Below are 22,181 nucleotides of genomic sequence, written 5' to 3'. Positions count from 1 at the left end.
AATTAAAGGAACTTTACTCAATATTGTCAAAGCCATTTATCACGAACCTTTTGCCCAATGGGGTAAAACTGAAAGCCTTTCCACAAAGATCTGGTACAAGCAAGGCAAGTTTGCCACCTCTGATCACTTGTATTCAATATAGTACTGGCATAACAATTAGGCAAGAAAAAGATATTAGGGACAGGAGCCATAGCGCAGTGGGAGGGCATTTGCCTTTCATTCAGCTGACATAGGACGGACCTGAGTTCGATTCCTTTTGTCCCATGTGGTCCCCCAAGCCAGGAGAGATTTCTGAGCGTTTAGCCAGGAATAATCCCTGAGTGTCATCAGGTGTGGCCCCTCCAAAAAAAAAAAAAAAAAAAAAAAAGACATTAAAAGCATCCACAGAGGGGATATTAAGAAGCTCTTGTTGTTTGTAGTAGCATAATACTGTATTTAGAAATTCCTAAAGACTCTACCAAAGTGCTTCTAGAAACAAAAGACTTTTATAGTAAAGTGGTTGGCAGGCTACAAAGTTAACACACAAAAATCCATGGCTTTTATATACACAGATAATTGAAGAGAAGAAAGAGACGTTAAAAAACAATTCTAGTCACAATTGTACTTCAGAAAAATCAAATACCTTGGAGTCAACTAAAGAAATGAAAGATCTGGGGCCGGAGAGATAGCATGGAGGTGGGGCTTTTGCCTTTCATGCAGAAGGTCATTGGTTCAAATCCCGGCATCCCATATGGTCCCCCATGCCTGCCAGGGGCGATTTCTGAGTGTGGAGCCAGGAGAAACCCCTGAGCACTGCCAGGTGTGACCCAAAAACCAAAAAAAAAAAAAAAGTTAAAAAAAAAAAGATCTAAGGAAAACTGTGAAACACTGCTTCAAGAAATAAAAGGGCACAAGGAAATGGATACATATACCCTGCTAATGGATTAGGAGGATTAACATAATTAAAATGGCTGTACTTCCCAAAGCATTAATTCCTCTAAGAATACTCATGACTTATTCAAAGAAGTGGATCATACTCTTCTGAAGTTCATATGGGGAAATAAACATCCGTGAAAAGCTAAGGCAATCCTTAGTAAAAAAATAAGATAATAAAAAGGAGGAATCATTTCCCCCAACTTTAAATTGTTATATAAACCTGTAGTCATTAAAACAGCATGGTATTAGAATAAAGATGGCTCCTTAGATCAGTGGAATAGACTTGAATATCTGAAGATGGATCCATAGAGATTTATGATCAATTACTTTTGATAAAGGTGCAACAAAGTGGAGAAAGGAAAGTCTCTTCAAAAGTGGCGCTGAGGAAAACTGGTTAATTGTATGCAGCAAACCTGAACTCTGACCTTTTTTAAACACCATGCACAAAGGCACAATGAATTAAAAGACCTTGATATCAGACCTGAAATTAAGACATATAGAGGAAAACGTAGTAGAATACTCCATGACATTGAAGCTAAAGGCATCTTCAAGGATGAAACACCACTGGCCAACCAAGTGGAAGCGAAGATAAACAAATAGGACTACATTTAACTGAGAATCTTCTGAACCAGTGAAATCTGGTATCAGTGAAATCTTCGATTTCACAGTAGGAATAGTGATTAGGATACAAAGGCTGTTTTTTAAGCCCAGCACGGGTGGGCAGCTGGCAGGCCTCCGCATTATGTGCCAGCGGCCTGCTACCCGGCCATAGGGTAGGGGGGCTCGGACCTGGGTCAGCCGACCCCCCCTCCCCCATTCCTCCGGTCTCCAGGTGGGTTCCTGGAAGGAGATGACGGGGCACCCCTGGGTTTTTCCCCACTCCAGGCGGGCCGGGACACTGGCCTAGGGTGGGGCTTAAATTCCCTGTCTTCGGGCTGGGGAGGGTCTCTCTCCCTTCCTGGAGCAGGATTTTTAGCCGGCACGGTGTGGGCAGCTGGCAGGACCTCCGCATGTGCCCAGCGGCCTGCTAACCCGGCCATAGGGTAGGGGGGGCTCGGACCTGGGTCAGCTGACCCCCCTCTCCCCCATTCCTCCGGATCTCCAGGTGGGATTCCTGGAAGGAGATGACGGGGCACCCTGGTTTTCCCCACTCCAGGACACACTGGCCTAGGGTGGGGCTTAGGGGGTGGAGTTTGATCTGGTGGGTGGCAGATAGCTGCTCAGCTATACTCAGGCTGTCACTGGCAATTTCATACAGTCTACATTTTGCAAACCGCGCGGGAGAACATATGCTTTTCCCAACCATCAGTACCCCAGATTTACCCTTCTTAACTTCAGTAACACATAGTTCGAATCTCTGACCTAAGACATACAGTAGATCTAACAAAACCCAGAACTATTTAGAAGGACACAAATTGAACACATATATCTTTTGAATATTTTATAGGTATTTTCTTTAACTGATGTAACTCTCTATATATTCTTCTACCATGATGTTTCTATCCACTTTTCATCTTGTCTTTTCTTTGTAAGCTGTTAAGTAAGGATTGTTGTTGGAACTGTCCCTCAGTTTGATGCCTATGATTGAACTATTTCATGGAAATTGCTGGTCTTGCTCCTATTGCCTCCAGATGCACCAATTCATGGCATTGATCCTTGTTTGCATAGACACATTAAAATGGGAAAACACCATACATACAGATAATTTCTTATCTAATAAATCTCAGTACAATGTACCCTACACCCCGAACATTGATATAATGACCTGGCACAGGCCTCAGAAGAATGGGCATCCTCCATTCATGCCGGAACCAGGCAAGCTATTTATGAAACATCCAAGGTCTTTTATAGCAACAGCTGGAAGCAGTCCTCTACCAGGAAAGACTCTACCAAGGGTCTGACATCGACCTCCTAAAAGAGACTTCCGTTTACACTGAGAAGACTTGACAACAACAATGACCTGCTCTACAGGACATGGTTCTCTGTAGTGCCCCTTAAGTGTGAGGTGAAACGAGAGAATGCTCTGCACCATCCTGACTGCAATATGGGATATGCAGACTCCATGATCTTTAATACAGAAGCATGATACCAACAACAGAGACTATGTGAGGAATGGAGGTGTATTGCCACTACAGACGATGACTTGAATTGGACAAACTAGTTTGCCTGGAGCCTAGAGTCAGTCCTGTGCCAGGAAACTTCAGGGTAGGGTCTCCTTGTATTTAGACCATAATTTGTCTTTCCATGTCCCTTATGTTTTGGTGGGCCTATGCAAACAAATGCCACTTTAATACCGTTTTTTACTATGTTCCCTTGACTCCAATCCTTAAGAAAAACAACCCACTAAAACTTTTGAGGTTAACTTAAACTAATAAGCATGTGCATGGAACTAGAGAAATGTACTTTGCCCTCAATGTTTAAGGAGTTACATAAGTCTAATGTCTTTAGATTATATTGTGTGCTGCTAAGAAATAGTATGTACTACAACTGGGGATTTGAGGGACAAAGTAATTGTATTGTACATGGGTTCAGTTTTGTTTTCTTAATGTTCTTTGGCTGAAAGTTCAAGGCTGGGATATCATCGATGGGACTACCGAGAATTCTGTTTATGGGTGATTGGGCTTCCACTGTAACTTTACCCTGTCCTCTTTCTTTGCATCTTTGTTGTCATAATTTTTTTTTATTTAACCAACTTTATTACATACATGCTTGTGTTTGGGTTTCAGTCATGTAAAGAACACCATCCATCACCAGTGCAACATTCCCATCACCAATGTCCCAAATCTCCCTCCTCCCCACCCAACCCCCGCCTGTACTCTAGACAGGCTTTCTATTTCCCTCATACATTCTCATTATTAGTATAGTCTCATTATTAGGATAGTTATTTCTCTAACTAAACTCATTCCTGTTTGCGGTGAGATTCATGAGGTGAGCTGTAAATTCCAGACCTTCTCTCTTTTGTGTCTGAAAATTATTATTGCAAGAATGTCTTTCATTTTTCTTTTTCTTTTTTTTTTTTTTTTGATTTTTTTTTAATTTTTTTTTATTTAAACACCTTGATTACATACATGATTGTGTTTGGGTTTCAGTCATAAAAGGAACACCACCCATCACCAGTGCAACATTCCCATCACCCAAGTCCCAAATCTCCCTCCTCCCCACCCAACCCCCGCCTGTACCCTAAACAGGCTCTATATTTCCCTCATACATTCTCAATATTAGGACAGTTCAAAATGTAGTTATTTCTCTAACTAAACTCATCACTCTTTGTGGTGAGCTTCCTGAGGTGAGCTGAAACTTCCAGCTCTTTTCTCTTTTGTGTCTGAAAATTATTATTACAAGGGTGTCTTTCATTTTTCTTAAAACCCATAGATGAGTGAGACCATTCTGCGTTTTTCTCTCTCTCTCTGACTTATTTCACTCAGCATAATAGATTCCGTGTACATCCATGTATAGGAAAATTTCATGACTTCATCTCTCCTGACAGCTGCATAATATTCCATTGTGTATATGTACCACAGTTTCTTTAGCCATTCGTCTGTTGAAGGGCATCTTGGTTGTTTCCAGAGTCTTGCTATGGTAAATAGAGCTGCAATGAATATAGGTGTAAGGAAGGGGTTTTTGTATTGTATTTTTGTGTTCCTAGGGTATATTCCTAGGAGTGGTATAGCTGGATCGTATGGGAGCTCGATTTCCAGTTTTTGGAGGAATCTCCATATCGCTTTCCATAAAGGTTGAACTAGACAGCATTCCCACCAGCAGTGGATAAGAGTTCCTTTCTCTCCACATCCCCGCCAACACTGTTTATTCTCATTCTTTGTGATGTGTGCCATTCTCTGGGGTGTGAGGTGGTATCTCATCGTTGTTTTGATTTGCATCTCCCTGATGATTAGTGATGTGGAACATTTTTTCATGTGTCTTTTGGCCATGCATATTTCTTCTTTGTCAAAGTGTCTGTTCATTTCTTCTCCCCATTTTTTGATGGGGTTAGATGTTTTTTTTCTTGTAAAGTTCTGTCAGTGCCTTGTATATTTTGGAGATTAGCCCCTTATCTGATGGGTATTGGGTGAATAGTTTCTCCCACTCAGTGGGTGGCTCTTGTATCCTGGGCACTATTTCCTTTGAGGTGCAGAAGCTTCTCAGCTTAATATATTCCCATCTGTTAATCTCTGCTTTCACTTGCTTGGAGAGTGCAGTTTCCTCCTTGAAGATGCCTGTAATGTCCTGTAGTGTTTTGCCTATGTGCTGTTCTATATATCTTATGGTTTTGGGGCTGATATCGAGGTCTTTAATCCATTTGGATTTTACCTTTGTACATGATGTTAGCTGGGGGTCTAAGTTTAATTTTTTGCAAGTGGCTATCCAATTGTGCCAACACCACTTGTTGAAGAGGCTTTCCCTGCTCCATTTAGGATTTCCTGCTCCTTTATCAAAAATTAGATGGTTGTATCTCTGGGGAACATTTTCTGAGTATTCAAGCCTATTCCACTGATCTGAGGACCTATCCTTATTCCAATACCATGCTGTTTTGATAACTGTTGCTTTGTAGTACAGTTTAAAGTTGGGAAAAGTAATTCCTCCCATATTCTTTTTCCCAATGATTGCTTTAGCTATTCGAGGGTGTTTATTGTTCCAAATGAATTTCAAAAGTGTCTGATCCACTTCTTTGAAGAATGTCATGGGTATCTTTAGAGGGATTGCATTAAATCTGTATAATGCCTTGGGGAGTATTGACATTTTGATGATGTTAATCCTGCCAATCCATGAGCAGGGTATGTGTTTCCATTTCCGTGTGTCCTCTCTTATTTCTTGGAGCAGAGTTTTATAGTTTTCTTTGTATAGGTCCTTCACATATTTAGTCAAGTTGATTCCAAGATATTTGAGTTTGTGTGGGACTATTGTGAATGGGGTTGTTTTCTTAATGTCCATTTCATCCTTATTACTATTGGTATATAGAAAGGCCATTGATTTTTGTGTGTTAATTTTGTAGCCTGGGGGCCGGGCGGTGGCGCTAAAGGTAAGGTGCCTGCCTTGCCTGCGCTAGCCTCGGACGGACTGCGGTTCGATCCCCCGGTGTCCCATATGCTCCCCCAAGCCAGGAGCGACTTCTGAGCACATAGCCAGGAGTAACCCCTGAGCGTCACCGGGTGTGGCCCAAAAACCAAAAAAAAAAAAAAAAAAAAAAAAAATTTTGTAGCCTGCCACCTTGCTATATGAGTCTATTGTTTCTAGAAGCTTTTTGATAGAGTCTTTAGGGTTTTCTAAGTAGAGTATCATGTCATCTGCAAACAGTGAGAGCTTGACTTCTTCCTTTCCTATCTGGATTCCTTTGATATCCTTTTCTTGCCTAATCGCTATAGCAAGTACTTCCAGTGCTATGTTGAATAGGAGTGGTGAGAGAGGACAGCCTTGTCTTGTGCCAGAATTTAGAGGGAAGGCTTTCAGTTTTTCTCCATTGAGGATAATATTTGCCACTGGCTTGTGGTAGATGGCCTTCACTATATTGAGAAAGGTTCCCTCCATTCCCATCTTGCTGAGAGTTTTGATCAAGAATGGGTGTTGGACCTTATCAAATGCTTTCTCTGCATCTATTGATATGATCATGTGGTTTTTATTTTTCTTGTTATTGATGTTGTGTATTATGTTGATAGATTTACGGATGTTAAACCAGCCTTGCATTCCTGGGATGAAACCTACTTGATCGTAGTGGATGATCTTCTTAACGAGGCATTGAATCCTATTTGCCAGGATTGTTGTCATAATTAAAATAAAAAAATTAAAAAAAAAAAGGCTACAAAGGCTATCCACAGAATGGGAGAAACATTTCACCCAATAACCAATAGATAAGAGTTTAATATCTAAGGTATACAAGGCCCTGATTGAATGTTAAAAGAAAAAAAAACTAACCTTATTAAAAATGGGGAGAAGAAATGAAGATATTTCCTCAAAGAAGAAATACAGATAGTGAAAAGGCTCATGAAAAATGTTCCACATCACTAGTCATCAGGGAGATGCAAATCTAAACAATAATGAAGTACTATCATATGCTACAGAGACTGACATTCATCACAAAGAACAAGAACAATCAGTGCTGGTGGAGATTTGGGGGAGAAAGGAACTCTCATTCACTGATGGAGGAAATACCATCTAGTTCAGTTTTCTGGAAAAAAGATTTGGAGATTCCTCAAAAAATTGGAAATTGAGCTTCCATATGATCCAGCAATACCACTCCTAGGGATATAATCCAGGACCTCAAAAACAACATACAAAAATGCCCTCTGCACTGCTATGTTCATCATTGCACTATTTTACAGTAACCAGAATCAGGAAGCAACATAGGTGCCCGACAACAGATGTGTGGCTAAAGTAAAGTGGTACATCTACACAGTGGAATATTATGTAGCTATTAGAAAACAAATGAATATATGAAATTTGCTTATATATGAATGGATGTGGAGACTAATATGCTAGCAGAGTGAAATGAGCCAGACGGAAATAGACATAGAAGAATCACACTCATTTATGGGACATAAGAAAAACAAGACATAGTTTGGTAATAATATCCAGAGACAATAGCGACAAAGGTCATGAGGTCCAGCCCACAGGGTAGAAATTGCACCACAATGAGCATAAGTGTAGGTAGAGTAGAGGAAGTAAATGCTACGTTGATGATAATTGGGACTAATCACTGGACAGAATTAGGCACTGAAAGTGGAGAAACTAATAGGCAAGGCACTTCTCCATGAACAATGTGAAAACCACAGTGTCAAAGGAAAAGAGAGACAGTGATACAGAAATACAGATACAGAGCCAATTTGCCTTCCTTAGAGTAAGGCAGGGTTGGGGGTGTAGGGTTTGAGGGAAAAGGGAGACATCAGTAACGGGAAGTGTGTACTGGTAAAGGAAGGAGTACATTATATAACTGAAACACAGCAATGCACAATTTTATAACCACGGTGCTTAAATAAAGCAACTAAAAAAGACAGCAAAACTCCTTTTCCAAATAAACTTAAATCTAAATGTCAAATTGCATTAATTTGAAAGAATTTAGATTTGAGGCTTCCTATGTTTGTTGTCTAATATTTTGCTAAACTTACATACACCAAGTTTAGGTGAATAATGGTGTTCCTTTTCCAGATTTATTTTTTGGCCTTTTGGCCTACACCTAGCAGCGCTCAGGGGTTACTCCTGACTCTGCGCTTAGAAATCCTTCCTGGCTCGGAGGACCATATGGGATACCAGGGGTCAAACCCTTGTCTGTTCTGGGTCAGCTATGTGCAAGGCAATTGCCCTACTGCTGTGCTACTACTATTCTGGCCCATCCTTTTTCAAAAATTTAGAGAAATTTTGATTAAGCTTGTATTTGCCAGTAAACTTCCCCTCATTTTTGTATTTATAGTTACACCTATATTCATATGTAATGTATAATATAATATATATTGGATTTAAAACAGATTAGCTATTTGGCTTGACTCTTAAAAATATAGGGCCGGAGAGATAGCATGGAGGTAAGGCGTTTGCCTTTCATGCAGAAGGACAGTGGTCCGAATCCCGGCATCCTAATGGTCCCCTGTGCCTGCCAGAGGGGATTTCTGAGCATGGAGCCAGGAGTAACCCCTGAGCGCTGCCGGGTGTGACCCAAAAACCAATATATATAACTAAGCAGATGTTTTTTCTTCCTTATTTTAGTAGTTTTATAGAAAACGTTTCGGTTGTGAGTCTAATTAGTGCTGTGTCCACATTTCTGCATGGTTTTCACCAGAGAACTTTGCATTTTAGGTTCCTTGGATTTGAATGATGGGCCTGATGACTTGAGACAGACACTACCATCAGAGGCTGCTCCACCGAGTATCACACCAAATTTGTCTCAAAGCTCAGTGTTCTCTTCTCCTGCTCCTGTTCCTGCTCCTCCTCTGTCACTTCCTCTTCTGTCTCCTCCTCCTTCTACACCTCCTCCTCCTCCTCCTCCTCCTCCACTGCCCCCTTGGGTTTCTTCTCTTCAGGCTTCCTATTCCAGTTCTGATGATGCATTTGGCTCAGATACTTCAGCAACTGAAGTGAAGGAAAAGCACCCAAGTGCCAGTGAGACCAATCACAGTTGTTCCAAAAGCCAGAACAAAGATGTTCCAAATATGCTGGACATTCTGAAGGATATGAATAAGGTTAAGCTTCGTGCCATTGAACGGTGCGTTGTTATAGTTTGAGAAAGGAACTGAAATTTTAAAGTAAACATTTGTTAGTTTTCTCTCCTAATACTCTTTTTCTAATTTTTCTTTTTTAATAATTTTTTTTTTTTTTTTTTTGGTTTTTTTGGGCCACACCCGTTGACGCTCAGGGGTTACTCCTGGCTATGCGCTCAGAAGTTGCTCCTGGCTTGGGGGACCATATGGGACACCGGGGGATCGAACCGCGGTCCGTCCAAGGCTAGCGCAGGCAAGGCAGGCACCTTACCTCTTGCGCCACCGCCCGGCTTTAATAATTTTTATTGTGACCAATATGAATTACAAATCTTTCACAATTATATTTGAGGTACATAGTAACAGTGAATTAGGGCCATTCCTACCAACCAGTGTGTTGTCCTCCCTCTACCCCTGTTCCCAGTATGCATCCCATACCTCCTCACTTTGCTCCCTGGAATGCTAGAGTAACAGATGCCACTTGTTGTAGATTGGGTATTGGGGTTTGTGTTTAAGTCTGATCTTTTTTTAATTTCCAACTCAATGTTCATAGCGACTATTTGCTCCTGGTACCATCCACACTTTTTTTGTTGTTTGTTTGTTTTTGTTTTTGGGCCACAACCCGCGGTTGCTCAGGGGTTACTCCTGCTGTCTGCTCAGAAATAGCTAGCTCCTGGCAGCTCAGGGGACCATATGGACACCGGGATTCAAACAACCACCTTTGTCCTGGATTGCTGCTTGAAAGGCAAACGCCGCTGTGCTATCTCATCCGCGGGCCCCACATTTTTTTAAATATGGAACGCTTCGTGAATTTGCATGTCATCCTTGCACAGGGGCCAGTGATAATCTTCTCTACCAATTCCAATGTTTAGTATATTGTTGCTGCTGAAGCGAGTCCTCCTAATACTATTTTTTTTTTTTTTTTTTTGGCTTTTGGGCTTTTGGCTTTTAGGTCACACCGGGGCAGCGCTCAGGGGTTACTCCTGGCTCCAGGGCTCAGAAATTGCTCCTGGCAGGCTTGGGGAACTATATGGGATGGCCGTGGATTTTGAACCAATGACCTACTGCATGAAAGGCTAACGCCTTACCTTCATGCCTCTCTTTCTCCGGCCTAATACTTTTCTAAATGTATGTTGCAAATTTTAAATGGTTATTTTATTTTTTTTTTTATGTATTTATTTATTTTGGTTTTGGGTCAGACCCAGCAGGGCCAGGGTTACTCCTGGCTCTATGCTCAGAAATCGCTCCTGGCAGGCTTGGGGAACCATATGGGATGCCAGGATTCGAACCAACGTCCTTCTGCGTCTATAGGCAAACACCTACCAGCTGTGCTATCTCTCAGAGGCTCCGACTATTTTACTTCTAAAGTAAGCATATCTTCTTTCTTTACCTCAAATACCCTTCCCACCTACCCAGTGATGTTTTTATTCTTTTTTCCCAGTGATAATTTTTATGTTTAAACTCTTTTTGGAGCTTGTTGTGATACTTTTGAAACAGCATACATTTGTGCTCTTTCCTTTACCTCTCTACTTTTTTTTCCTTCTCACATCCTTTCCTCCTTTCCTTCGCCCTTCCTTCCTTCCTTCCCTTCCTTCCTTCCTTCCTTTCCTTCTCCTTACCTTCCTTCCTTCCTTCCTTCCTTCCTTCCTTCCTTCCTTCCTCCTTCCTCATTCCTTCCTCTCTTCCTCTCCTTATCTTTCTTCCTTCCCTTCCTATCCTTTTCTTTCCTTTCTCCTTCCCACTCTCCTTCCTTCCTTCCTTCCTTCCTTCCTTCCTTCCTTCCTTCCTTCCTTCCTTCCTTCCTTCCTTCCTTCCCTTTCTTCTTCCTCTCTCACCTATTCTTTTTTCAGTTTTTAAGGTTATACCTGATGGTACTCAGGGCTTTCTTCTGGCTCTAGCTCTGAGGGATCATTCCTAGCATACTTTGGGAACCATATGGACCAACTGCTGTAGTTATTACTCCAGCTCTATTTCTTAGTATGATGCTCAGGGATTACTCCTGGCTATGCCTCAGAAATCGCTCCTGGCTTGGGGACCATATTTGGATGCTGGGGATTGAACCACAGTCTGTCCTAGGTCAGCCTTGGACAAGGCAAATGCTCTACTGCTGCTGTGGTCTACCACTCTTGGCTCCTCTCATTTCTTTCTTTCTTTTTTTTTTTTTGGGCCACACCCAGTGACGCTCAGTGGGTTACTCCAGACTACATGTGCTCAGAAGTTGCTCCTGGCTTGGGGGACCATGATGGGATGGCGGGGGATCGAATCATGGTCTGGTCCTAGGCTAGCGCTGGCAAGCAGACAGGCACCATTACCTCTAGCGCCACCTACGCCAGCCCCAACTCCTCTATTTCTGAATATCTTAATCTTAGAAATATGTTTTTTTCAAATGTTTTTTGGGCCACCCCCAGGAATGCTCAGGTATTACTCCTGGCTATGCCTCAACATTGCTCCTGGCTTGGGGGAACATATAGGATGCCAGGGATTGAACCACAGTCTGTCTAGATCATCACCTTATACAAAGGCAAACACTCTACTCGCTTTCCCACCACTCAGCTCCCCTCTCAATCTTCACTCGTCATCTCTCTCTCTCTCGTCTCTCATCTCTCATCTCACTCTCCATCTCTCTCTCTCCCCTCTCTCCTCTTTTTTTTTTGGTTTTTTTTGGTTACACCTGGCATGCTCAGGGGTTACTCCTGGCTCTAGCTCAGAAATATCGCCCTATCTTTAATCTTATTCCTATTTTAGGAATATTTTTTTTCAAGTGTTTTTGGGGGCCATACCTGTTGATGGTCCTAGATCCTATTGTGATGTCTGGAAACTATCTGCTGAAGTCTTGAATGATAAAATCAGGCCTCTGTAACTAGAGATCTTGGTATGTGCACAGGTCATGGATGGAGTCTTTCTTTACAGTTTTATAAGTTCTGTTCCATCACTGTTGTTTTAATCAGTCTTCTGTAGTTGGTGGTCTTAGGTTTTTGTACATCTGATCCTTGGGTAAAGCCTAGGAGATAAGTCTTTTATTATTTTCCAGAAGTTCTGCTCAGCTATAGTTGTCTCAGTCAGACCTCTGGAATTAGAGATCTTGAGTGTAGTACAGGTCGTAAGCCAAAGACTAGACTAGGGTCCTTTTTTATTAGATCCGGGATAGGGTTCTGTCCAGTCATGGTTTGTCACAGTCAGTTTTTCTGTAGTTAGCCATCTTGGCTTTTTGCACAGACCAAAGAATGACGTGTCTTTCTGATTTTATCTTATTGTCAGGTGGTGAAGTTAGACAACCTGTTCTTTAGACCAAGTTGTTGCCATTTCATCATTGTCAGGATGTCTATCAAAACTGGTGCTTGTTGGTATCAGAGGCAGTATTAAACTCCCCAGAGGGAGTTTGGTTCCTGGAGCTGTTACAAAGAACTGTGTCGTTCTGTGTCTGAGATCAGGGTTCGGGGTTGGTTGGTTGCTGACTAATCACATGGAATCTAAGTTGGGTACCACATGACATGTTCAAGAGTGGGAGGTGACCTTGTTTTGTAAAATATATGAGTTCTTTTTTAATTTTGATCACAACACCTGGGGCAGCACTCAGGGGTTACTTCTGCTCTAACGCTTAGAAATGACTCCTGGCAGGCTCGGGGACCATATGGGATGCCAGGATTCAAACCACTGTCCTTCTGCATGCTATCTCTCTGCCCTCAAGTTCTTATTCTTAATAGATAAGAAGCTTGTTCCTTATTTTTGGGTTTTGGGGACATACCTGGCAGCGTTCAGTGGTTATTCCTGGCTCTGGGCTCAGAAATTGCCCCTGGCAGACACGGGGGGCCATGTGGGATGCGGGATTTGAACCACTGGCCTTCTGGATGTAAGGCAAACCCCTACCTCTCATGCTATCTCTCTGGCCCCGAGCTTGTTTCTGTATGTAAAATTTTCTATTTTTTGTATTCTTGTTCAAAAAGAAATGGTGCTATATTATATTGCTGGGTGCATTTGGGGTTTGAGTGTTAGGCTCCATCTTCTCAGTGTCCTGGTTTTGACTTGAGCTTTAATCCCAGACCAGACTTTACTTGTAGATTTTTGTACCAAGCAGAACCATAACAGATAAAATTAAGGAGGAGAAGAAAACAAAACCAAGATTATATATTATATATATTTATATATTATATATAAATATAAATATATAAAAATAAAAATGAGTTTAAAAAAGTAAGGGAATGAAGTAATGCAGGAAACTACTTTACATTTGGGGGTAAACAGGTTAAGAGGTAGTATTATAGAGGTCTTAAACTTATAAAGGATATATAGACTTCCTCATTGTCTTTTGAGATATTCTTAGAGGAGAATAGAATCCAGGGCACATTTTCATCACACACCCTGGTCTTGTTGAGTTTCAGAAATGACTTGTGGCAGAGCTGAATCTGGTATCCAAGCAGCAGTCCACATTTGAGGAGGTTGCAAAGGAGGACCACAGAGCATGAATCAGCAGGAATGTTGGTTGTAGTTTCTTGCTGGGGTATGAGATGTGGGGCTGAGTGGGTGTCCTTCATTTGGGAGCTGAGTGATGGCTTATTGGGTCAGAAAGTTGGTCTTGATACCTAATAGGTTAAGAACTGAGGGTAAAGAGTTTAATAAGGTATATATGGGATTGGGATTGGGGGATGAAGGAATAGTAGGATTTCTGAAGGGGGGAAGGAGGGATAGTATATAGGAGGGGCTATATACACTATAGGCATGGATTGTTTACAATTTAGGTTTGACTCTCATAGAGGAGTCCTCTCTCTATGTACTCATGCTTATAAAGACATACATTAGTGATCTATTATTATTATTATTATTATTTGTTTTGTTTTGTTTTTTGGGTTACACTCAGCAGCGCTCAGGGGGTACTCCTGGCTCTATGCTCAGAAATTGCTCCTGGCAGGCTCAGGGGACCACATGGGATGCCAGGATTCGAATCAACATCCTTCTGCATGCAAGGCAAACACCTTTACCTCCATGCCATCTCTCCAGTCCCTGTGATCTATTATTCTTTTTTCTATTTTTATTTTTTTCTTTATTTAAACATCTTTATAACATATATGATTGTGATTAGGTTTCAGTCATGTAAAGCACACTCCCTTCACCAGTGCAACATTCCCACCACCAGTGTCCCAAATCTCCCTCCATTCCACCCCATCCCCATTGTACTCCAGACAGGCTTTCCAGTTCCCTCATACATTCACATGATTATGGTAGTTCTCTGTGCAGTTATTTCTATAACTGCACTCACCACTCTTCGTGGTGAGTTTCATGAAGTGAGCTGGAAGTTCCAGCCCTCCTCTCATTGTCTCTGAGGATTATTGCAAAAATGACTTTTATTTTTCTTAAAACCCATAGATGAGAGAGACTATTCTGCGTCTCTCTCTCTCTCTCCCTCTGAATTATTTCACTCAGCATGATAGATTCCTAGTACATCCATGTATAGGAAAATTTCATGACTTCATCTCTCCTGATGGCTGCATAATATTCCATTGTATATGTACCACAGTTTCTTTAGCCATTCGTCTTGTGAAGGGCATCTTGGTTGTTTCCAGAGCCTGGCTATTGAGAATAGTGCTGCAACAAATATAGGTGTGAGGAAGGGGTTTTTGTATTGTGTTCTTGTGTTCCTAGGGTATAGCCCTAAGAGTGGAATAGCTGGGTCGAATGGGAGCTCAATTTCCAGTTTTTGGAGGAATCTCCATATTGCTTTCCATAGAGGTTGGACTAGACGGCATTCCCACCAGCAGTGCATAAGAGTTCCTTTCTCTCCTCATCCCCGCCAGTACTGATTGTTCTCATTCTTTGGATGTGTGCCAATCTCTGTGGTGTAAGGTGGTACCTCATAGTTGTTTTGATTTGCATCTCCATGATGATCAATGATGAGGAGCATTTTTTCATGTACCTTTTGGTCATTTGTAATTCATTTTTATCAAAATGTCTGTTCATTTCTTCTCCCCATTTTTTGATGGGATTAGATGTTTTTTTCTTGTAAAGTTCTGTCAGTGCCCTGTATATTTTGGATATTAGCCCCTTATCTGATGGATATTGGGTGAGTAGTTTCTCCCACAGGTTGGGTGGCTCTTGTATCCTGGGCACTATTTCCTTAGAGGTTCAGAAGCTTCTCAGCTTAATGTATTCCCATCTGTTGATCTCTGCTTCCACTTGTTTGGAAAGTGCAGTCTTTAGTCTCAATGTCATGGAGTGTTTTACCGACGTGTTGTTCTATATACCTTATGGTATCAGGTCTGATATCAAGGTCTTTAATCCATTTGGATTTTACCCTCGTACATGATGTGAACTGGGGGTCTATGTTCGCTTTTTTGCAAGTGGCTAACCAGTTCTGCCAGCACCACTTGTTGAAGAGGTTTTCCCTGCTCCACTTAGGATTTCTTGCTCCTTTGTCAAAAATTAGGTGATTGTATATTTGGGGAACATTGTCTGAGAACTCAAGCCTATTCCACTGATCTGAGGGTCTGTTTTTTTTCCAGTTTAAAGTGGGGGAAAAATGCCTCCCGTTTTCCTTTTCCCTAGGAGTGCTTTAGCTATTCGAGGGTGTTTATTGTTCCACATGAACTTCATAAGTGTTTGATCCACTTCTTTGAAGAATGTCATGGATATTTTTAAGAGGATCACATTAAATCTGTATACTGCTTTAGGGAGTATTGCCATTTTAATGATGTTAATTCTACCAGTCCATGAGCAGGGTATGTGTTTCTATTTCCGTGTGTCCTCTCTTATTTCTCGGAGCAGGGCTTTATAGTTTTCTTTGTATAGTTCCTTCACGTCTTTGGTCAAGTTGACTCCAAGATATTTGAGTTTGTGTGGCACTAATGTGAATGGGATTGCCTTCTTGACGTCCTTCTCTTCCCTATCATTATTGATATATAAAAAGGCCATTGATTTCTGTGTGTCAATTTTGTAGCCTGCCACCTTGCTATATGAGTCTATTGTTTCTAGAAGCTTTTTGGTAGAGTCTTTAGGGTTTTCTAAGTAGAGTATCATGTCATCTGAGATACAACAATGAGAGCTTGACTTCTTCCTTTCCTATCTGGATTCCCTTGATATCTTTTTCTTGCCTGAATGCTATAGCAAGCACTTCCAGTACTATGTTGAAGGGGAGTGGTGAGAGCAGACAGCCTTGTCTTGTACCAGAATTTAGAGGAAAGGCTTTTAGTTTTTCTCCATTGAGGATAATATTTGCCACTGGCTTGTGGTAGATGGCTTCAACTAGATTGAGAAAGGTTCCTTTCATTCCCATCTTGCTGAGAGTTTTGATCAAGAATGGGTGTTGGACCTTATCAAATGCTTTCTCTGCATCTACTTATTTTTCTTGTTGTTGATGTTGTGTATGATGTTGATAGATATACGGATGTTAAACCATCCTTGCATTCCTGGGATGAAAGCTACTTGGTCATAGTGTATGATCTTCTTTTTTTTTTTTTCGTTTTTGTTTTTTTTTTGTTTTTGGGCCACACCCGGCGGTGCTCAGGGGTTAATTCCTGGCTGTGTGCTCAGAAATAGCTCCTGGCAGGCACGGGGAACCATATGGGACACCGGGATTCGAACAAGCCACCTTTGGTCCTGGATTGGCTGCTTGCAAGGCCAACGCCCTGCTGTGCTGTCTCTCCGGGGCCATGCTTTCTAGTTTTTAAATTTATTTTCACCCTTTGCATATAACCCACATTTGTGAATCCCCTTAATGCCCATTGCTGTTCCCAAATGCAAGCATTGTCTTAGCTAAAATGGAGTTAGTTATATCCTCCCCCTTTTTTTCCCTCTTTTCATTCTTAGCAGTTTGGAACATTGTAATACTAGATGCTAAATGAGGTTTGCATGCGTGAATGACCAGGTGAATGTATGATTAATTGCTTTATAGTTTTTTTAAATGAACTTTATAGGTTTTTAAAAACCTTCCAGATTTTTTTTGGGGGGGTCATACTCAGCAGTGCTCAGGGGTTACTCCTGGCTCTACACTCAGAGGAACTATATGGATGCTGGGATTCGAACCACTGTCCTGCATGCAAGGCAAACGCCTTACCTCCATGCTATCTCTTCAGCCTCCAAAACCTTACAGATTTTTATTAATTTTCCTATCCAATGGACAATTTGGAAAAAAATTAAAGATCTGTAGCACAGAGATACTTGATAAATTCTAGGCTTAATGAATCAAATCTACAAATATGATTTCTTGGTTTTTTATTTTTTATTTTTATTTTATTTTATTTTATTTTATTTGGTTTTTAGGTCACACCTGGTATCGCTCAGGGGTTCCTCCTGGCTCTATGCTCAGAAATCGCCCCTGGCAGGCACGGGGGACCATATGGGATGCCGGGATTTGAACCACCGTCCTTCTGCATGAAAGGCAAACGCCTTACCTCCATGCTATCTCTCTGGCCCCTTGCTTTTTGATTTTAAAATCATTGTGCCAGTCCAGATTCCTTATTCTATGTCAGAACTTTTTGGTTTCTTGGAGATTGGAGATGGTGACTAGTTTGTTATATATTACTCTTGAATTTCTGTTAAGCTCTTTAACAAGGACCTTAAATTAACTTAGTTTTAATTTACCCAATTTATTTTAGGTCACCTGGAGGTAGACCAATTCATAAGAGGAAAAGATCAAGCTCTCACTGGGATCCAGTGTCTATAATCTCTCAGGCACTTAAGCAGAAATTTGCATTTCAAGAAGATGATTCCTTTGAGAATGAAAATAGGTCTTGGGAATCTACACCGTTTTCTAGCCCAGAGAATTCTAGGGTAAGTTATTATTAATGTAATCAGCTTTTCTGGAGAGTTTTGTTCTTTTTTTTTTTTTTGGTTTTTGGGCCACACCCTGTGACGCTCAGGGGTTACTCCTGGCTATGCGCTCAGAAGTTGCTCCTGGCTTCTTGGGGGACCAGATGGGATGCCGGGGGATTGAACCGTGGTCTGTCCTAGGCTAGCGCAGGCAAGGCAGGCACCTTACCTCCAGCGCCACCGCCCGGCCCCGAGAGTTTTGTTCTTGATGTAACTTTGCTTAGTTCTCTGAGCTAATTCTTCACTGAGGTCTATACAATTGCTAATACTGCACATGTTTTAGTTGTTTCTGTATGTGCTCATTTTAGCTTCTTGCTTAAGTAAAGTTTTTATCTTTTTTTTTTTAATAAAGCACGTTTCTTGAAAAATACATGTCTACAAGTTCATAGTGCTTTATCCAATATAGGGACTAACTTGATGTGTGAATTGGGTGGCAGAAACTGTGAGATGTCAGAGAAGAATTGTCACAGATTCAATCTACCCAAGATTAAACATGGAAACTCCAATACTTTTTTCAATCACTGTAAAACTTTGGATTGTTTTAAATAGAATGTGTTTAGACCAGGGGGTCTCAAACTCAATTTACCTGGGGGGCCGCAGGAGGCAATGTCGGGGTGATCCTTGAGTGCAAAGTCAGTAGTAAGCCTTGAACATTGGGGGGTGTGACCCAAACAACTAAAACAAAACAAAACAAAAAATTCCTCTAGGGCAGGGCCACAAAATGTTGTATGGAGGGCTGCAAACGGCCCGCGGTCAGGAATTGAACTCAGGTTTGTTGCATGCTAGGCATATGCTGTAACTGCTGTAGTATCTTCTGACCCAGGATATAAACTTAAAGAGGGGAAAAAAAGGAATATAGTTATCTTTAGTGACAATTGGATACATTCTATTTCACACACTTAAGCTAACACTAACACTATCTTGAAATCCCTTCTTTGACTTAGACATAATCCTACTTTGGGAAACACATTGGGGAACAAAGGGAGCAAGAAGTGCATCAAAGTAAAGTAGATTGAAAGAACTCCCCCGCAGGGGAAGTCCGCTCCAGGCTCAGGATATGCGCGCACCCAAAGAGACTCGAAGACCAGACTTGCTGTAATAACACGAGGGATTTTAATATCTCAGCATGCTGGAGACCGAATCTCATAACTCAGGACCGAGTAGAGAAGATTCGGCCCCCCTTTAGCATTCAGCAAAGCTTTTATAGGGTAAAAAGTCTATACATATCATGGGAACACACCTGCCAGGAAGGAGGCATTTCTCCTTATCTCCCGCCACAAAAGAAGTTATGCGTCAGAGCCCAGGAAAGAGGCATTTTGTTTTCCCTGTGTAACAGATGGGGCAGTGTTTGCCCCTGGGGTCATGTGCGTATCTTTGTCCTTCCCCTGACGGCATATGTCTAATTTAAAATGAGGGTCTTCCGCGAATTGTGGTGGTTAGTTCAAAGGAAGGGGAGTTAGGGAGTGGGGGAGTGGGAAGGTTCCCAGGGAAAGGGAAGGGGAGCTAGGGAGTGGGGGAGTGGAAAGGTTCCCAGGGAAAGGAAGGGGAGCTAGGGAGTGGGGGAGTGGAGGAAAGGGAAAAGTGGAAAGGTTCCCAGTGAGCTTGAATGAAGTGTAAAATTAAGGCACTTTAAGGAATTAGCTTAGTTGGGATCTTTCTTAAGGCACTTAATTAAAGTGTAAATTAGGGAAGTTAGAGTGCTTAGCCGGGAGCTTTCTTTAGGAACTTAGAGAAGCTTAGGGCTTGGCTTAATTCTCTTAGGAAGTGCAAGTTAGGGAGGGTGCCTAGTTTTTTGTTCTGTTTGCTATTTTCCAGTTCTTACTTATATTTATTATTTTCTTCACACCTTTTCATCCCCCACTTTTTTTTTTTGCACATAGCTCTAATCTTAGAGCATCCCTTCATTGTGCTGATATTGCTGTTTGAGAACCATTACATGGACTGTATTTATTCTTTGTTTCACAAAACTAACTAACTTATTTAAAATGCAGGGACCGAAAGTAAGCAGGAAGAATAGGATTATTAGGGGTCCTGTTAGAGTGGAGATAAGAGTTGTAAACCAAGGGGATCTGTTAAACCATCCCTCAAACCAGCCCTGATGAGAATCCCTTTCCAGTCTGCGTTTGTCTAATCTTTCTCTTAACTTTGCCATGGAGTCTCTGACGACTCCGGAGTGGTCTGCATAAAAACAACATTGTTCCTTCAAGGCTGCACACATTCCTCCTTCTTTTAAAAACAAGATATCCAGACCCCTTCTATTCTGGAGGACTACCTCTGATAGGGATGTGAGAGACTCTTCGAGCTTAGTGATGGATTGCTCTATTATTTCTAAGTCTGCATCCATTGCAGCACGGCAGTTCAGTATAGTAGTGGGGCATTTGGACTAGGGCGGAGGTCCCAGTCCCAATTCCTGCTGCGACCCCCAAGCCTAGAAGGACTGCCAGTGTAATAGTTACAGGTTCCCTTTTCCAGCGAGCTCTTCTGTCAAACTCATTCACAAAAGACTCGCTATCATGGTACAAGAGTCTAGGGACTAGCTGGACTAAAATACAGTAATCCTGGAGATTGTTGAACACGCTGGTGGAGATGCATGGGGTGAGTCCCGTGTTACAGGCCCAAACCGTGTCTGGAGGGGGAACGAGGTATCGCCCCCGTGTAAAGGATGATTGTAGGGTTGAGCTGCAGAGGTGCTTTGTATCAGGGGGAACGGTACCTAACAGAGGCCCTGCCCAGACACGGCAGCTAAGGTTAGCTTTCTGCTCCCTCCCCAGGCACATACAGAGGAACTTTCGCTTTCGTTAAAGGTTCTATTTTGGGCAATTCCTTCATAGTAGGGGGGGGCTTGAGGCGTAACAGAGCCAGCAAGATTGGGTGATATCAGAATTGGTTCGGTTGAGTACCAAGAAGGCTCCTTCTATTAAGTTTAAAAGGCGGTTTTCCATCCCTGGGGGGGCAGGGGCGTCTTTAGATTCATGAGTCTGGGTTGTTGGGTCCGAGTTTAGGGGCTGTGAGGAAGCAGGAGTAACAGGGACTAGTGTTGGCCTAGGCTTGGGTAAAGGCTGGGTGTCCGTTAGGACGGGGTTGGGCCCTATTGGCTGAGAGGGAGGATTTTGAATTTTCAGTCTGAGTTTGAATGTGAACCCCGGATCGGTTCCAGAAACGTAAAATCTCAGGCCCCACTGTTTTCCTTTTATCCAGCCGCCTTTTTCCTCCCTCCCTTTCTGCGTGAAAGTGATGTTTAGGGTGTCACCTTTACTACCTCTAACTACTGTAATGAGGTCCCAGCTGGAAGAGGGGTTCCAATAGGCAGTGCCAGAGGTTTCACATCCCCATGCTTTACAAAAGAAACTTTCTATCCCCCCACATCGGCGACCTTCCCTCTTAGACTGTTTTTCCCTGGGGCAAACATAGAACGATGCCTGCCGCAACTTTCTCTGCTTTGCCAAGGAACTGCACCCTGGCAGGTCGGCTACGTACTGGCCCCTAGTGTACACTCCCTGTGAGAGGGCTCGTTTCTGAAAGACGACTTTTTCCTGGGGAACCGTTTCAGGTGACTCTTCCGGGATGTCCCATGCCTCTACACCAGCAATGAGGGCGCAAACCTCGGGGCGCAGTGGTGGCCACCAAGTATACGGGGGGGCCACCTTGGAAATGCTCCACACAGTGTCTCCAGCCTGGGAAATGACTTCCCAGGTCAGTGTCATAGGAGCGTGGGGGTTACCGCTCTGGGCAGAGGCGACGGCGCAGGCGAAGTTTAAGAGGATTATCAGTTGCTTCCACTTTCCATTCATCCTTAAGCTTTTCAGCAGGAGCTTTCTTTGTGTGTGACGCGTGGATCCAGGCAGCAATTCCGTCTACTTTCACAGCTGTTGGGGTGGTTAACAGTACTAAGTAGGGTCCCTTCCACCTGGGCTCGAGGGTTCCCACTCGATGACGTTTAACAAGGACCAGATCACCGACTTGGATTCCGTGTGGCACCGCAGGAGTCCCAGGTGAATAGGCTTCTTTAATCTGGTCCCAGATCTGGGTGCGGACAGCCTCTAGAGCCTTAAGGTGGATAAACAAAGCAGAGGGTGAGTGGGAATCTAAGGCGGGGGTCTAATACTCCGTCTGGTCTGGTCAAGGGGGGAGGTCCCCCAAAAAGGATCTCATAGGGAGTGAGCCCGAAACGTCCGGGTGTGTTTCGGGCTCTGAGGAGCGCAAAGGGAAGGAGGCCCAACCAGTCCTTCCCGCCGGTCTCAATAGCCAATTTAGTGAGGGTCTCTTTTAGAGTTCTATTCATTCTCTCTA

The 22,181-nt window shown here is 42.5% G+C and overlaps 1 protein-coding gene and 1 non-coding gene across 2 annotated transcripts in view; one reads left to right on the top strand and one right to left on the bottom strand.

Moving 5' to 3' along the window:
- BCLAF1 (BCL2 associated transcription factor 1) overlaps positions 1-22,181 on the top strand; it is a 1,193,665-nt gene that overhangs the window by 48,965 nt on the left and 1,122,519 nt on the right. The window lies entirely within an intron of this gene.
- LOC126031858 (U6 spliceosomal RNA) lies at positions 9,881-9,986 on the bottom strand. Its single transcript, XR_007503670.1, has one exon. It is a non-coding gene; the product is annotated as a U6 spliceosomal RNA (small nuclear RNA).

The sequence above is a fragment of the Suncus etruscus genome, chromosome 15 (assembly GCF_024139225.1).
Source record: "Suncus etruscus isolate mSunEtr1 chromosome 15, mSunEtr1.pri.cur, whole genome shotgun sequence".
Classification (NCBI taxonomy): Eukaryota; Metazoa; Chordata; class Mammalia; order Eulipotyphla; family Soricidae; genus Suncus; species Suncus etruscus.
Note: the sequence above shows the minus strand (reverse complement) of the source record. Positions and strands in the feature narration are given on the sequence as shown.